The sequence below is a fragment of the Pristiophorus japonicus genome, chromosome 4 (assembly GCF_044704955.1).
Source record: "Pristiophorus japonicus isolate sPriJap1 chromosome 4, sPriJap1.hap1, whole genome shotgun sequence".
Taxonomy (NCBI): Eukaryota; Metazoa; Chordata; class Chondrichthyes; family Pristiophoridae; genus Pristiophorus; species Pristiophorus japonicus.
Window position 1 is genome coordinate 239,342,875 of NC_091980.1, and position 19,160 is coordinate 239,362,034.

Sequence of the window (19,160 nt, forward strand, 5' to 3'; positions counted from 1 at the left end):
TTCGTGAATACCGAACCAAAGTACTTGTTCAATTGGTCCGCCATTTCTTTGTTCCCCGTTATGACTTCCCCTGATTCTGACTGCAGGGGACCTACCTTTGCCTTTACTAACCTTTTTCTCTTTACATATCTATAGAAACTTTTGCAATCCGTCTTAATGTTCCCTGCAAGCTTCTTCTCATACTCCATTTTCCCTGCCCTAATCAAACCCTTTGTCCTCCTCTGCTGAGTTCTAAAGGGATGATGCATTAGAGGGGTCATCAAACGTGGCCATATGGGTTGAATTAAAGAACAAAAAAGGGGTTATCACACTACTGGGAGTGTACTATAGACCCCCAAGCGGTCAGAGGGAGACAGAAGAACAAATATGTGGGCAAATTGCTGCGAAGTGAAAAAACTATAAAGCTGTAATAGTGGGGGATTTCAACTACCCTTATATTAACTGGGAAAAAGTTGGTGTGAATGGTATGGAGGGCGCAGAATTCCTAAAATGCATTCAGGAGAACTACTTTAGCCAGTATGTAACAAGCCCAACAAGGGAGGGGGCAATTCTGGACTTGGTTTTGGGGGATGAAGAGGGGCAGGTGGAACGGGTATCAGTGGGAGAGCATTTTGGTGCTAGTGATCATAATTTGGAAAGATTTAGGGTAGTTATGGAAAAGGGCAAAGGGGGACCAGGAATAAAAGTTTTCAATTGGGGTTAGGCCAATTTTGCTGAGCTGAGATGGGATTTGGCCAAAGTGGACTGGAAACAGCTACTTGATGGTAAATCAGTCAGAGCAGTGGGGGCATTCAAGAAGGAGATTCTGAGGATACAGAGCAAGTATGTTCCCTTTAAAAAAAAGGGTGGGGTTAACAAATCTAGAGCCCCCTGGATGTCAAGGGACATACAGGGTAAGATAAAGAAAAAAGGGAAGCTTATGACAGATACTGAGAACTCACTGCAGAAACTCTAGAGGAGTATAAGAAATGCAGGGGTGCAATTTAAAAAGATATCAGGAAAGCAAAGAGAGAGCATAAAAGAATGTTGGCAAGTAAAATCAGGGAAAACCCAAAGAAATTTTATAAAAACATTCAGAACAAGAGGTTAACTAGAGAAAGAGTGGGACCTATTAGAGACCATAAAGGAAATCTGTGTGTGGAGGCGGATGATGTGGGTAGGACTCTTAATGAATACTTTGCATCTGTTTTCACAAAAGAGAGGGACGATGCAGACTTTGCAATGAGGGAGGAGGAGTGTGAAATATTAGACGAGATAAACATAGTGAGACAGGAAGTATTAAGGGACTTAGCTGCTTTGAAAGTGGATAAATCCCCAGGCTCGGATGAAATGTATCCCAGGTTGTTAAGAGAAGCAAAAGAGGAAATAGTAGAGGCTCTGACCATCATTTTCCAATCTTCTCTGGCTACAGGTATGGGGCCAGAGGACTGGAGGACTGTTAATGTTCAACCATTGTTTAAAAAGGGAGCAAGGGATAGACCGAGTAATTACAGCCAGTCAGCCTAACCTCGGTGGTGGAAAATTATTGGAAAAAATCCTGAGGGACAGGTTAAATCTTAATTTGGAAAGACATGAATTAGTCAAGGACAGTCAGCATGGATTTGTTAAGGGAAGATCATGTCTGACTAACTTGAATTAATTTTTCGAGGAGGTAACCAGGAGGGTCGATGAGGGTAGTGTGTTTGATGTAGTGTATATGGATTTTAGCAAAGCTTTTGATAAAGTCCCACACAGCAGACTGGTCACAAAAGTAATAGCCCATGGCATCCAGGGAAAAGTGGCAAGTTGGATCCAAAATTGGCTCAGAGGCAGGAAGCAAAGGGAAATGGTTGATGGATGTTTTTGTGACTGGAAGGCTGTATGGAGTGGGGTTCTGCAGGGCTCAGTGCTGGGTCCTTTGCTTTTTGTGGTATATATCAATGACTTGGACTTAAATATTGGGGGTATGATTAAGAAGTTTGCAGATGACACTAAAATAGGCTGTGTGGTTGATAATAAAGAAGAAAGCTGCAGACTGCAGGAAGATATCAATGTACTGGTCAGGTGGGCAGAACAGTGGCAAATGGAATTCAATCGGATAAGTGTGAGGTAATGCAGCTGGGGAGGTCTAACAAGGCAAGGGAATGCACATTAAATGGTACAACATTGAAAAGTGTAGAGGAACAAAGAGACCTTGGAGTGCAGGTCCACATATCCCTGAAGATAGCAGGCCAAGTAGCTAAGGTGGTTAAGAAGGCATATGGAATACTTGCCTTTATCAGTCGAGGCATGGAATACAAGAGCAAGGAGATTATGCTTGAATTGTATGGGCTAGATTTTCCATTATTGTGCAGATCGCCCAAGAATGGGCGTTATTTCCAGCGTTGGTGTTTATTATGGGTATTGAGATCGCCGGATTATCGCCCATTTTCAAAACCCCAACTTTCTACTTTATAAAATGGGCGTTACCGGGAGCGATGTGAAATGGGCGTTAGTGGTCATTTTTTTGCCCTTCTGCTGTAAAATGTCAGCGTCCATTGCATTGCCATAGCAACGGTTGTTTTCCGCGTTTCAGGAGGTCAGCGGTAATCAATACATGCCCAGAAGAGGAGAGCGAGCAGAGAGGAAGCAAAAGCGTATGTAGGTGTGTTGTCTGGTTGTTTGGCTGTTGTGGGAGGTAGGAAAGAGATTTAGCAGCAGTAAAAATAATTGAGAGCACAAATTACTTAGTTTGCACGGAGATTTTGGGAAAAAAAATATTAATAACATGGAAGGCATGGAGCAGGCGAGGCAGCACGATGTGGAGGGGGAGGGCGCTAGCGAGAGCAGTGAGGTAGGAGAGGAACCCGAAGTGGGAGGATGAAAATGAGCTCGGAGATTCTCCGACGATGCAAATGCCTCCCTCCTGCAGGAGATAGAGTCATGATGGGGTCAATTGACCCTGGGTAGCCCACCCCAAAGGTTTACCAGAAAATTTGGGCCGACATAGCCGAGGTGGTCTCGTTGGTGAGCTGATCGACCTTGAACAGGGGGTGCTGGCACTAGTGGGGGGCCACCCCCGGTCAGCCATACAAGCAGCAGCAGAACTTGATGCGATGCCACGTGAGTAAAGTATACACCATTGCCTGATGGAAAGTCAATAGATGCCACACCCACTCATATCCGAACAAGAATATATGATAGATGATTGATGAAAGTGTTATCTAAATAATGATGGCCTCATGAAAATCATTGTAATGCAGAATCTGGTCATGTTCATGAAATGTGATGTCTGTGATGATTTTTGATAGTGGTACTGCTTTTGTCGTATATATGCTGTGTGTAGCGTTTGAATCACCCTGTGACCCTAGCACCCCCTTCTCCTCTAATAATCTAATTTATGTTTTGTAGCTCAGCCAGCAGCACAAGTCCCATGCAACACCACCGAGCCAAGAAGTTGCGGATCCGGCGGCGGCCTCAGTGAGGGATCGTCAATCTGGTGCTGAGGAGCCCCGAATCTCACCCATGGAGCTGCAGGGTGCCTTTTCCACTGATGACAGTGCCGACTTTGAGGAGCCTGCAGCGACAAGCTCCATCATCCAGGCAACCCCGATGACATCTGGTGCTCCTGCGGCCATGTCCTCCTCCACCGTGGAGGTAGCGGGCCCAAGCACTTTGCCGCAGGGCACGCCAAGTGTCTCCATGCCGACGTCAATCCCGCGGAGGTTGGTTCAACGCAGCAGGACTGCTCCACGAGCGATCAAGCGGGGACATGGTACAATTATCCAGGAGGAGGTCAGCAGATCCTCCAGACAATGGGGGGCATATCCCAACACCTGGCCAGCATGTCCGCCACCATGAGCGAGTACGTGCTGCGGATGGCGGAGGCCCTGGAGGTGATAGCCAGGAACACTGCTACCAGAGGGCACCAGTGGTCCCGGAGCGCGGCACTGAAGCCCAAGGTGCTGCACCCCCATTGCCAATGACACATGAGAGCCAGGAGGAAGATCTTGTTTCTGGCCCGGAGGCCATTCCCTCCTCAGGGACCGTCCTCTCCAGTATCCGGCCAACCAGCGGCTCTGCCGTCATCCCCCCCAATGAAGCAGCGCCTGAGGAGCACTTCGGCAAGGCGGCTTGAAGTCGGGAGGGGAAGGGATAGAGGTGGGGAGGAGAAGCGGAGGGGTGGGGGGGGCGGCGGGGAAAGGAAAATGAGGTGCATGGCCGCAGGAGTTGTATGGTGACAGTATTTTGATGTTGTTGCTGTTTTGTTGGGAGGTTTGGGGGAAGGGGGGGGTACCTTGTTTTTTTGCATTTGTGTTCTTTTGAAGTGTTGTTGGGAGTGTAAACAATGTTACATATTATATACATGTTTTAATTTTGTTGTGGGGTGGGGTTGGCGTGGGGGTGGGGTGGGGTGCTTTGTACAGTTCTCAGTATTACTTAATACAGATATTAAATTTCTTTTATTTGACATAACATTGTTGCGCATTGTCTCAGATAAGAGCGCTTCTCCCGGTAAGTGCGTCGGGTGTACGTTCTCGTCCTCCTCCTTTTCAGTCTACTACCTCTTTGATTGGGCACATAATGCTCTTCAATAAATCTTCTGCCATCTCTAATCTGATGCACGTGCGTAGTCATCAAGACAGGCTGAGAAATTACAGGCCCCATTACAATAATGATCAGTATTACACCTATTGTTCACAAACAATAGATTTACCTTCTAAAACAAATAAAATAAATTCAATTCGTCTACAGTATGATAAAAAGGTTGTTCAGATGTTCACATCCTCTTAAAGTAACTCCAGATTACATCAAAACTCCCCAGAAGTTGAAGAGGCCTTTTTTATGAAAACTCCTCTGATTTACAACATGACGTCCATACCGTTGGGTTTAGTTCAGGTGAGAGCAACTTTTTCTCAGCATTTGTTTCAGCGAGCGATATTTTCAGCGATATGTGTTCAATATGCTGAAAGTAACGCTCAGTGATATTATGGCTGTTAGTCTCCATTTTTCTGACGTTTACGGCAGGAAAAAATGGGCGGGCGGTATTATTAATTCTCGGCATTAACTAAATGCCGAAAGTAATGCTGGGCGATAAATGGGCATTAGTTTTCATCTTTTAGCGAAATGGGTGATATCTGGATGGTATACATTATCTCAGCATTAAAATGGACGTTAAGTGGGCGGTAGTGATGCAAAACTAATGGAAAGTCTAGCCCTAAAAAACACTGGTTAGGCCACAGCTGGAGTACTGTGTGCAGTTCTGGTCACCATATTACAGGAAAGATGTGATTGCACTGGAAAGGGTGCAGAGGAGACTTACAAGAATGTTGCCTGGACTGGAGAATTTTGGCTATCAGGAAAGATTGGAGATGTTGGGTCTGTTTTCTTTGGAACAGAAGAGGCTAAGAGGAAACCTGATTGAGGTGTATAAAATTATGAGGGGCCTGAATAGAATGGATAAGAAGGACCTGTTTCCCTTGGCAGAAGGGTCAACAACTAGGGGGCATAGATTTAAAGTAATTGGGGAGAGGTTTAGAGGAGCTTTTAGGGGAAATTTCTTCACCCAAGGGGTGGTGGGGGTCTGGACCCTCACCACATTTAAAAGATACTTGGATGTGCACTTAAAGTGCCGTAACCTACAGGGCTACGGACCAAGAGCTGAAAAGTGGGATTAGGCTGGATAGCTCTTGGTCGGCCGGCGCGGACACGATGGACCGAAATGGCCTCCTTCCGTGCTGTAAATTTCTATGATTCTATGATTGTGTAGTGTTGAACAATACAGTCTCGAAGGTCCTAACTTCAAATCCTGGTCTGTCCTCGGTTACTTGATATCAGGCAGGAGAGTAGTTGGGGTTGCTGCAATTGGTCATAGCACAGTTTAGGTGGGGGGATTTTTCTGGTCCTGTTATCACTATCCAGTGATCTTTAATTGACAATGCCCATGTGTGGACATTGGACAAGAACAGGATTGGGCCTGACTCCAGCAACCCTCAGAAACTCACCATCTAGCTCACACAGGAAGATTGGATGAGGTAGCAGAGGGCGTGTGACATCTTTTCTGGCAAGAATCAGTGCTTTCAGGAGAGGAAGGGAGAAAATTAAACAAAAATGAGGAACAAATTAGTTATTAAAAAAAATACAGTTAATGTACTTGGTACCATAAAAATCTGCTAGTTCAACATGTTGTGTAAGTGCAAGGAATGGCTTAAATTAAAAATTCCAATTTACATCAGAAGCAGATCAGATTTTAATTTAAAAATGTCCAGGAATCACTTATGATTTTCAAATCTCCGGACAGTTCTGTGCAGTATTCCCTGTAACATTTACCCCTTTTGATTTCAGGTTCCTCGCCTTCATTTTCAGATTTCTCTAGGTCTTGCCCCATTTTAGCTCAGTGATCTCCTCCAGCCATACAATCCCACATGCACCCTCTGCTTGGCCTTGCCCCCACTTCACCATCCGTGGCCACTCTTTCAGCCACTATGCTCCACTCTCTGAAACCTCCTCCCTAAATCCCACACCTTGCCACCTCCTACTTTCAAAAAGCTCCTAAACATCTTCTCTTGCACCATGCCTTTGACCCCACCCCATTTCTATTTTCCTCTTCCCCCTCATGAGGAGTGCTATAAAAATAGAAGTATATAAGTCAATCTAGAAAACTAGCAAAAGTTGACCAGCAGCTTCTATATGCTTGAAAAGGGAAAATTTGCAGGGCTATGGGGAAAGGACAGGATTAATTGGTAGCTCTTTTAACGAGCTGGCCCAGGTATGATGGGCTGAATGGCTTCCTTCTGTGCTGTATTATTCTATCAGTCCTTGAACAGCTTTGAATATAAACATATGACAAATAAAGACATCAGACTGAGGGTGTAATGAGACAGGTTTGTCATAACCTACATTGCAGATATACTCAACTTTCCATCACTTTTATTGCAGTACACAAAAGCACAATTAGCAGTATCAATGATTGAGAAATTACTGAAGGGAGATGTGAGTCCAGAAGGAATGCACCCTAGAACATTTAGCACCTGATCCGGTTCATTCATTGGAACTTCAGAGTCGACTGTAGTTATGGGTATGAATCACAGTATAATTATTTTAATTAGGTAAAATGCATCAGCACTGCACACATTTTTTATTTCCCAATTTGGTACAGTGACAGGAATTGAAAAATAAAACCAATTCATGCTTTCACACATGGGAACATTACCCCTATTTCAAAAAAGCAATTTTCGAGGGGCAGTATACATGGGCCCCACACACCCACTGGTCACCACTGTCCTCAATTTAAGATGATAATGTACTGCACATAATAATAACAGAAAAAATACAGTTGGCATACAATGGCCAAATGTAAGATGTTTACCTGCACACTTTGAACTTGTGTTAGGTGAAGCTTTAGGCACATTGCTTGGAAAACATTTCTCCACAAGGCTGGCATTTTGTTAATTTCCTAACATATATTTTGTATGCACATAGGACACAGAGCAAATGGATTCCCAGTCCCACTTGGCAGATTTGGTACTGTGTAGCTTCAACAAGGAAAACATTCTGCACATGATGTACCCATTCAAAATAAGTCCTTTGTAAAGTAGAAATGCTTTTACTAATCTTTCATCACCTTATGAGCCAAGCAATAATTTCCATGTTTATCATTTCTATCAACATCCTCCACCCCCATGCTTATTATAATCAAAGACACACAAATTACAAACTCATAATTATATCCTCCATGTTACAGATCTGATTAATAGGTCATATTCCAGGCCTCTTTTCTTCCTCTGAATTAACTGCACATGAATAAAAATCAAAAGCAGTCTGAATCAATTTAACAGCATTATAGTGCCAAAAAAATCAACAGTTTGAGCAGCACTTTCCCATTTCTTCCTAATTGGTGTCCTTCCATTCATGTCAATAGGAATATAGCCAAGATTACAAATAGGTCTAATGACAGAACTCAGATGCATTGTTTATTTGTTTCTTAATACATTTAATATCAGTAGTTTATTTGTAATGGATTATTTCTGAAATTGAGTGACATGTATGCATAACCAATTGTCTTTTCAGTTGTCCTCCCTTGTGTCAATGTTTTATACCAGTTATAAATATTTATTTTATGCAATACCATCACTTGTTCTTCAGCCTCCTGATATTCGAGTCATCATCATCATAGGCAGTCCCTCGGAATCGAGGAAGACTTGCTTCCACTCTAAAAGTGAGTTCTCGGGTGGCTGTACAGTCGAATACGGGAATTACAGTCTCTGTCACATTGGGGCAGACAGTGGTTGAAGGAAAAGGTGGGCTCCCGGGGAATCTGGTTTGCCGTACGCTCTTTCCGCTGTCTGCGCTTGATTTCTCCATGCTCTCGGTGATGAGACTCAAGGTGCTCAGCGCCCTCCCGAATGCGCTTCCTCCATTTTGGGCGGACTTGGGCCAGGGATTCCCAGGTGCCGGTGGGGATGTTGCACTTTATCAAGGAGGCTTTGAGGGTGTCCTTGAAATGTTTCTTCTGTCCACCTGGGGCTCGTTTGCCGTCTTCCTTGCTGCAATGCTTCATCTCACTCTCAACAAGCTCCCCGCTGAAGTGGAACGAAACTACAGAACCAATGGGAACTTGTTCAACCTTCACCTAGATGTACGAAAGCATGGGCCTTACACTAAACATCCATAAGACAAAGGTCCTCCACCAACCTGACCTGGCTACACAGCACTGTATGGAGTATGGTTCCCGTGGAACCTGCAGCATGCCGATACCTCACCATTCTTCACGTGTGACCCTTGCAGTGAGTACACACAAGGTATTCAACTTTGTTGGCATCACAGCTGAGATTGTTCCTACCCTCACCTAATATCCAAACATGCACAATTTCTAGCAGGGGGTCACAGGTTAGAGATCAGGAACAAGAGCCATGGCTGAACCTTCCTCTCTGGCCTGGGGACACTGAGACCAATTATAGTACCCTCACTGCAGCTCCATCTATGTGGTCAGCTAAGTCAGCACATACCAAGGATTGATCCAGGGATTTTCTTGCTCTATATACTTCAGTAATACACCAAATAGTGTATTTACACACTGAACCATCAGAGGAACTTGAGAAGGTTTATCCCTGATGTTGTCCTTTGGGTTACTTTGATAAACCATTGAGTCAAAAGTTTAATAACCAAGAGCGTTGCTGTAGAGTTGTAATTCTAGGTTATCGAATCAGACACTTATTTTATTGTTGCTAGGGTAGGGGTAATGCTCGCATTTACTGCCAATCCACAGGTGCTCTGAGATAGTGGTGATTGGCCTTCTTGAACTATTGTCGTCATTCTGGTTTCATAGTATTTTTTGACAACTAAGTGGTCTTTACAACTAAACCGCCTGATCTGCATAAGTAGAAAAGCATGCAGCCTCCTTTAATGTTACAATGATAGATAGCTGTTACAAATTGACCTTATTATAAACATTGCTATATATATTTGTTTATTAATTATGAAATATGGCCAGAAACCAATATATATATATAGTGAGACAAACAGCATTCACTTACTCCCTATTCTTCACCGTTTTTACTCAGAACTGGCAATCAAAGAATAAACTGCAATCACGTTGTTGATTCAAATCTATTTTTTTTGCTAGTTTGTCAGCAAGTTAAAACCAAGGTTCTAGTAGTTTGATCTCATTGTAATAAAAAGTGACAGGCCAAACACAACAAAACTGAGGAAAGTTTAAAAACACTGGAGTAAAAAAATTGCCATAACGTCTCACACGTTTTTGGTGTCCAAAACGGGTGCCACAAAGCTGAATTAAGGAGCGCGATGTTACAGGCCGGAGGAGCACCAGTAGTGTGTGCAAAGCCATATTGGTCTGGGCACTTGATAGGCATCCTCGGCAGATGAATCAGGGTCCTTTTCTAACATTGGTGTCCTTGCGTATCTGAAATGGTAAATCTTTAACCAGCCCAGTAAATCATGCAGGGAACAGTTGGTAAGGAGCTGTCTGAAGCATTATTTAAAGAGATCCTCATCTTCATTAAAATAAGTCTCTGGTTAGTTGTAAGCAGCTAGGGTGCTTTGGGGTCATATTTTTGGCTGTTTAGGGTACTACTTGGCTATTAAATAATTTTGCAGAGCCCATCTGTGATGGGCTACAACTGGTTTCCTGAATTTTCTTGTTCAGATTTACTGAATATGGACACACTGCTTAATGCTCCCAAATGAAGAGGAGCAGCAGCACCAGGGAAGGTGGCAAAGAACTGCATAGGCTGTAAGAGAGGGTGAAGGAGGAAAGGGCACAGGAGACCTTACAGCATGTGGGTCTTCAGGAAACGATCATCATACCTGGGCAGCGGTGTGTAAAGTGGCTGCATTTCAACAGGGAGACAGTCACATATCTATGCCATCTGTTTCAGTGAGAAGTGGAACCCAACACCAGTGTGACAGTGAAGGTCACCAAGGCTCTACACTTTTATGCCTCTGGCTCCTTCTAATCTGCTTCTAGGGACATTAGCACATTAGCCTATTTGCTCAGCACACAGCCATCCGGCAGGTCCCTGATGCACTGTTTATGAGGCATCAACCTTTACCCATGGAAGCTGGCAAGAAGGAAAAAAGAGGATCTGCAATTTTCCCGCATTGCTAGATTCCCTGAGGGTGCAGGACATCATCGACTGCACACACGTAGTCCTGCGTACTCCCTAGCAACAACAACAACAACAACTTGCACTTACTAGCTCTGTTTCTGAACAGGAAGGGTTCCATTCGCTCAATATGCAACTTCTGATGAATAGCGCTGGCAGCCTGCCTATTTTATTTTAATTAATAATTTGCAAGAATTTAGGGTCTTCTTTGCGTGACACCCATTCTGCACATGAAAGCGCATTCAAAGTCGTTTCCACCTCTGTGTATGCTGTGTGAAACCCCAAAAAGGACCATCAAACAGCTTATCTCATCAGTGGTGTTCTCAATGTGAAAGCAAAATTCATTCATGACCAATCATCCTTTTTATACAAAGTTCAATTATCTAGCTTGTCAATGTTACATGGTATACAGGTGAAATTTTATTCATTGTTAGTTTTAACTGAATGAGCTTATAGGGTAAACTGACTGAAGGACGAGGGTCAGAATATAATTTACATATTCAGGCAGCTAGAGCTACCAGTAATGATAGGCAAATATTACAGTGAAAGGTAATGTCATTCTCAATTTGGTTTTGGTTTAATTTGCACGTTTAGATCTGTGGCCACCAGAGGACAGAGGACAGCATCTGAAACAAAGGAGAGGGGGCCCTCTACTGACTGGAAATATAAATTACAAGTCAAAATGGATTATCCATAGGAAGAATTAATTTATGTATAAATGACAAGTATTTATTATATGGAGTTAGAATGATTGAAAACACTGAGATTTCATTCCAAGAACCATTTTTTGTACAAACTAAATGCCTGCTTTATCTTTAAAACTTGTTAAAGTTGATGTGAGGAAGCCAAATGATGCAGAGTTGTCAAGATTGGAGAAATATTAGATGCGAGGTTTATGATCAAAGTAAGTGAGTCCAATTGCAACCCCATTTAAACTTATGGAATAGTGTTTATTTTTCAGGGTGACATATGTTAAAATATGTTTTAAACCAAAATTGATGAGATTTGATGGTACTACATGATGACCAAACAAAATTTTGCATGAACATGATGTGCCACGGAATGGGAGCATGCAGACTCCAGCCTGTGAGCCCCTCATGTTTACCAGCGGCAGAGGCACCAAATGGTCCCTCACTGTTTCCTCACAAGGTGGATCAGTTTTTCTGTGCTGCTGCTCCTAGCAATACTAGTAGAGGCCTGGGAAGCAGGTTGTCTGCCTGCCCCCTTCAGCTTTGTGAATAGCGAGGGACAGGAGGACCAAAAACTGGGAGTTTGAAAAAATAATTAGCATACATTTTTGACGGTCAAAATCTGTTTCTGTTCAGGCTGAAAATATGGGACTTGCTCCTTGGTCAAAGAGGTTTCCGCTAAGAAGGATCGTGGAGTAGCTACGTTCCCCATGGCAGTCTGCAGCTTGGTCGAACAGTCATGCAGCATTGCACAAATGCAGGCTGTAGATTCCGCCACAGATCCCGCAAAGCATACGGGCTGCTTGGTATATTTTCAAATGACTATATGTATTATGTATGTGGGCACCTTTGGTAATGACTCCACGAGGCAGGATATGGTATTTAAACTATGTAGACTTTAGTCCTTTATTTGCAGCTCCTCGAGTCCGGATACCAAGCTATGAGCTTTCTTTTACACTGGGCTACCTGCAGTGTGCAGGTGTGTACAGTGTAAAGGTACATTCAGTGTTACAGACATCATACAACAATACAAGCATGCATACATAACAACACTCCCCCCTAAGCATTTTTCAAGTCCTTATTGTCATGACCTGGGGAGGTGATCAGTAGTGGGCTATAGGAGATTGTGGTGAGGGTTGTGTGGGTGCCAGGTGTGACCCCTGTACTTGAGGCTGGCCTCATACTTTCCCCGCCCCCACCCCCCCCCTCACACACAGACCATGTGGGTGTCATTGCTCAGGTATCCCTCAGTGGGGTAGCCAGTGCAGCAGTGGGTAGGGTCCATACTCTGTGGTGTGGGTGAGTGTGTGGTGGTGGGCGGGGCCACAGGACTGTGTGGGCTCCTTGTCCTCCAATTGATATGAGAGTTTGGTCATCCCAGGGTTTGACAGGAAAGCTGGAGGGTATTGGCCTAACGCTCCTGGTGTTGGCCCTGGTGGCCAGGGGGTGTAGGGTTGGTCTGGGGGCAGGTTGCCAGTGGTGGTGGCTGTGTTGCCCATTGATCACTGTCCCTGTAGTGGGTCTGCTCCCACTGGCTGTGTGCGAGCCCTTCCTGGGGCATCACATTGGTTCCAAAGGTCCAGGCTACATGGCCTGGTAGCCAGCTGGACCTGGGGATCTCCCACGGGGGGATTCCTCTAGCATTTGCATGGTCCCTGTAGGACCCAGTGTCCTTTAACAGTGTCCTACCTGTATACATGACTTGGCTCTGATCATACATAGTCGAGCCTACATAATTGACTGCCTTTACATAGTTAATTACAGCATTTGCATCACTTTTTTGTATCATAGTCTCACCAGACATGGTTACATTAGGCATTTCAAACTCTCTGTCATAATCATCAAACATAACAAGTTTGTTCTTAACCTTACTTACACAAGCATTCATTTCATTTTTCACATTAGCTACAATAGCATCACAATTCATGGTTACATTATCATACTTTCACCCTTTTATTGCATTTTTAGCTTTAAAGTCCCTGTCATCTTTCAGTTGAAACTGTCCCTTTAAATTTTTTTGGTTCCCAATCTCCTTTAAGGGAGCCTTCCAATCTGATTCGCCGCTCGGTGCCACGTGTTGCTCCTCCAACGCTGCCCCTCGTGGTCTGGTCGTGGCCATTTTGATTGTAGGTTCTTCTCCTCGTAGTGCGGCCGCCATCTTTTGGCTCTCCTCCAGGTAGACTGTGGTGGTCTTTTCTTCCTCAGGTTCGGCCATGGACGTCGGGAGTCCTCCTTCCTCGACGATTTTTGCCTCTTGGAGTCCTGCCCCGGCCCGGAAGGTGAAGTTTCGGTTTTCGGTCCTGGAGATTTCGCCGCAGTGTTGTGGAATCATTGCTGTGCAGTCGAGCTGGACGGTGGGATCTCTAGATGCAGCGATGGATCCATGTTCGATGTCAATTGCTGGAGTCTGGAGGCCATCGCCAGTTTGACCGACTTGGACCGGGTTCATCCAATTTCTTCCCAGCAGCGTGGGACCATCGCCAGCAATGATTCACAGGGGGAGTTTGTTCAACACGCCGCCCTGGGAGACCTGGACCTCCACGCTACCAACGACCGGGATTTTACCTTTGGTGTAGGTGAGCAGCTTTGCTTGGACAGGATGCAGTTTTGGTCGATTGACATGCTTTATCCAAATTTTTTCAAAGGTCGTTTGGCTCATCAAAGACTGGCTCGCCCCTGTGTTGATCTCCATAGAAACTAGGACTCCGTCAATGTCAACTTCCATCTTCCACGGAGAAGGAGCAGGTATAGATTCCCTACTCTTCTTCCAGGGGTTGAGCAGCTTCATCTTCATCTGTGTCGGAGCCCAGGTGATCAGCCAACTCTTAAATGATGTGGTGAGTAAAGCTTTATCTGCACATTCTTTGAAGGTGCCCTTTCTCTTTGCAGCCTTTGCATGTATAGTCTTTGCAGCAGCACTGGTGGGCCCTGTGGTTTCCCCCACAGCGCCAGCACGGGGCCATCCGGTTTGCCCTATGTGGTGGGCTCAGGGTTGCGGGACTCGGGCCAGCATTTCTGCCTTTAGAATTAGCCATTCGGTGCACTGCGCTCGCCGGTTTAAAGTCCTGGGTCAGTATTCGCCTGGAGTCGCCGGCCGAAACCATGTAGACCTGGCTCACTTGAATCGCTTTCTGCAGGGTAACTGTGATGTCCGCAGAGAGCAATTTGTGTAGGAGGCCTTCGTGGCCGATTCCGATGACAAATATGTCCCTTAGTGCTTCATTAAGGTGGTCGCCAAAATCACACGGTGCAGCTCGTCTCCTTAAATGTGCAGCATACTTAGTAATTTCTTGGCCTTTGGGTCGCCGGTAAGTGTAGAACCGGTGTCTGGCTGTGAGGATGCTTTCTTTTGATTTTAGTTGCTCCTGTATTAGTGTTACAAGTTCCTCATAGCTTTTGGTGGTTATCTTCTCTGAGGCTAACAAGTCCCTGACAAGAAAATGGATGGTGGGCCAACAACTGCTAAGCAGGATGGCTCTGCGCTTTTTCGGTCGTGTAGCCGGTGTGTCCCCATCCAGGTCGTTGGCTATGAAGAAATGTTCCAATCTTTCTACAAAAGCGTTCCAATCTTCCCCATCGGTGAATTGCTGAAATTTGCTGAGATTCGACATGCTGAGCGTGTAGTTTGTGACTTCATCGCCAGTTATTATGTATGTGGGCACCTATAGTAATGACTCCACGAGGCAGGGTATGGTACTTAAACTGTGTAGACTGTAGTCCTTTATTTGCAGCTCCTCGAGTCCGGACACCAAACTGTGAGCTTCCTTATAGGTAACCCTTAGGTCTCCAGCAGCAGCACCCTCTGGTGTACAGGTAAGGTGTGTAGAGTGTAAGGTACACTCAGTGTTACAGACATCATACAACAATACAAGCATGCATACATAACAATATGAAGTGCTGCTGAGTGTTTGTAGGCAAGCTCTGTGAGGTCGGAATACCTGAGCTCAGCAGCTGAAGGAGCCCTCAATCTGGTTGGCTGGTGGACAAGTTGCAACTTCTCCAATACACCTGAGCGTGCTCTTCCTCTGTGCTTCAACACGTACTCTCTCCTGAAACTCACTATCTGAATCCTGCAGTGGAAATATCTCTGCTACTATATTCCACTGTAAGAGTAGATGACACAAGGTGCTGTTAGGTATTTGGTTGGATGCAAATCATTGGCTCAGCCATCTTCTTCTCGTAGGCACAGAGAAGCAGAAAAAGAACATATTTTAGAATGCTTGCAATAAGACACCCTTTATGTGCTTTCCATGGCAAGACATTGTAGTGTGTTGTGCTGAATGTATGTGAGCCAATAAATAAGTGAGTGAATAAGGAACTAAAGAATGAAAAGCAAAGGGTGAGACTAGCCTTGTTAGACATCTGATAACAACCACCTCCCCCAATGACTCCACCTCAGTATCGCCAGTGCTTCTCCTCGTAAAGAGTAAAGGATCGCCTCCGTACACTGACTTCTGCTGCATCGATAGAAAGGGCACAGATGTTAGAATATGAGAGAGCATGTGCCTGCTCCAAGTGCTCAGACCAGCAACCGCATTACATGAGTATGTGAGTTTACAGCAATGCAGGTACCCTGGCCCCTATTTTCCCCAGAACTGTGCGCTGCGTGGATGGGAAGAATTAAGTTTCCCCATGTTTGGGCACCGGCGCCAACTATCAGCGGCAGAATTTTTGGTGCCTTATATTCTGGCGCTGGTCTACATTGAAAAGGTGATTACGCGCTGTTTCTGGCCATTAAGGCCACTTTCTCCACCACCGTTTTTTTTTTAAACCGCGCACAAAGACATTGAAGACCGTTTGAAAAAACGCTACCTTCACTTTAAGAAATTGGCACTGGCCTGCTCCTACCCCTGGCCGAAGGTCCTCCACGCTTTTCGGAGCAAATAACTGGAGGATATTAGTAAGCCAGCCAAAATAAAACATCCGTTAAGCCTCTTCAATGGGTGAGAAAACAGCAGGTAAATAGCCAAGAACCCTTCCAGCCACAATAAAAAAAATGCAGGGTTGCCTCTTATTCCAAACTGCAGGCAAAGCACCACATCAAGAACAGCATTCCTTCAGAAAACTTTTCTACGCAGCTGACCCGACCCACTGCTATCCCTGGCCGATGGTCCCCCATGCATGCTGAAATTATTAATTTTTTTAACAGCGCATACGCAGTGAGTGTTTTTAAAAAAATTTTAAAACGCATGCGCAGTCTATTTTTGGCGCACAATGTCAGCTCCGCACCCCGAAATGGACTCGGGTAGCATGCCGCTAAAAATAGATTTACGTTCTTCTAAACTGCCGGATTTTTTTTTTTTGCCACTGAGGTTAGTGAGAAAAACGTTCGTAAAGGTGAGTGGACACCAGAAATCATTCTTGGGCAAAAGAGGGGCCCTTGTGTGGACAGCATGTTTTGCTTTATTGCATGCCACATGTAGTGTAGTCTCCATCGTACTGGATTAGCAACCCAAAGATTGTGAGTTCAAGTCCCACCATGACAAGTTGTGAAATCCTATAAATCTGGTCATTTGTGGGCGAGCATCAGAAAAAAAGAAAACTGGTACACTAATGTCCTTCAGGTAAGCCATCACCCTTACCTAGTCTGGCCTGCATGTGACTCAAGTCCACAATATGTGGTTGACCCTTAATGCCCTCTGGAGTGTTCTCAGGGCAACAAGGGATGGCAAATAAATACAGCCCTGCCAGCATCATCCACATCCCAGGAACAAAATGTTTTTAAAACATTTCATGGGCCACAGGATGGCAGCAATGCAGAATGCACTAGTAAAACATGGGTATATCAATTGCCAGCATGTATTTGCTGCTATGTTATGATTACACTGTAGTGCTATTAAGATCCCTTGTGAATCAACATTGCTAAATCATGCAAAGTGTGAGCTCACTTACCTTGCACAGACTAGCAAACTTTTTCCTCACCTGCATCTAGGTTCAGACAATCTGATTCCAGGTCTGAGTGACAGGTGAGACATCATTAACGCTCTCTGCAACATCCATCCAGGATGCTCTTGGCTGGAGGCTGCTCCCCCACTCCAGTTCCACTTTCACATTGAAACATTGAACTTTTAACACTCCTTGCCTTTGTCAAATTTGGCCACTCTTGCAGGTTAACTTTGCGGTCCCATTTTTCTGCTTTCTCTCCACACAAATCCCAATTTCCTACCATTCTGCATTAATGGAAAAATCTGGCCAACAGCCTTATAAGTGCTGCTGATGCTAAATATTCCACCTTTGAACTCTGTGTGCTCTCAGCTCACCAAGCACTGTTTGCCAGCAGTGAGCAAACTTTATTTAAAATTGACCTCACATTATTGTACAAGGTCAGTTTAAAGCACAACAGATGCGCACTACATTCCAGGAACACTCGGGCATTATCAGTCCCTTTATTTTCCCCGTAGGAAAATAAATTCTTTTGAAGCAAAAAGTTCGATATATTCAGAACAATTCAGAATAGTTTAGAACCCATCAATTATGTTTTCCTACAGATTAATGACATTTTACAATTTCCTTTGAAATGATCCATTTTGGCTCTCATTAGTAAATGCTGCTTAAAAGCACTCTCAACCTTTTGTGATTTTTTGGGGGGGGAGTTCTGCAGAAGAGTGTTGTCAAAGACACAGTTATAAAATTGTTTTTTTACTATGTCAAATGGGGACTGTTATGTATTTAACCCTTTGTAACCTGCATGACACCTGACCACCAGAGGGCCCACCTGTTGGAGTCCCAAGGGATCCCAGCAACCCTTGGGAGCACAGTATATAAGCAGGCCACCAACGAGGTACCTGCACTCTGGAATCTTATTAAAGGAGCTAAAGTCACACTTTCTCATTACACACAATACTCAGTTTGACCGTTTATTATGAGTGTATCAATTGGCGACGAGGTAACGAACAACCGCGTGAAAATGCAAAGAACAGTCGGCATCCTGGAGAAGTTCTCAGAAGGGGATGATTGGGAGGCCTTCGTGGAGAGACTCAACCAATACTTCGTGGCCAACTAGCTGGAAGGGGACGAGAACGCTACCAAACGAAGGGCGATCCTCCTAACTGTCTGTGAGGCAACAATCTATGGCCTCATGAAGAATCTCCTGACCCCGGCAAAACCAACAGAGAAATCCTATGAGGAATTGTGTACGCTGGTCCAGGAGCACCTAAATCCTAAGGAAAGCATTTTGATGGCGAGATATCAGTTCTACACATGTCAACGATCAGAGGGCCAGGAAGTGGCGAGCTACGTCGCCGAACTAAGGCGCCTCGCAGGACATTGTGAGTTTGAGGGATTCTTAGAGCAAATGCTCAGATACTTTTTGTACTGGGCATTGGACATGTGACAATCCTTCGCAAATTGTTGACTGTAGAAACTCCAAATCTAAGTAAATCCATAACGATAGCCCAGGCATTTATGTCCACCAGCAACAACACCAAGCAGATTTTGCAGAATAAAGAAGTTTCGGCCAGTACTGTGCATAAAGTAACGTCGGTCTTGAGCAGAAATGTACATGGCAGAATGTATACGCCGACTGCTGTGGCCTGACCTCAATTAACCCAGCGTCCACCATCGATTGTTAATGCGAGGCAGTTAACACCCTGTTGGCGCTGCGGGTGGTGATCATCGGCCCCATCAATGTCGCTTTAAGCACTATGCGTGCAATGGTTGCAGAACAATGGGACATCTCCAACGAATGTGCAGGCGAGCTGCAAACCCTGCAAACCCTGCAAACCACTACGTTGCAGAGGAAGATCGATCTATAGTGGATCAGGCTGAATTGGAGACTCGTACTGAGGAGGCAGAAGTCTACGGGGTACACACGTTCACTACAAAATGTCCACCAATAATGTTGAAAGTTGAACTGAACGGCATTCCAGTATCTATGGAGCTGGACACA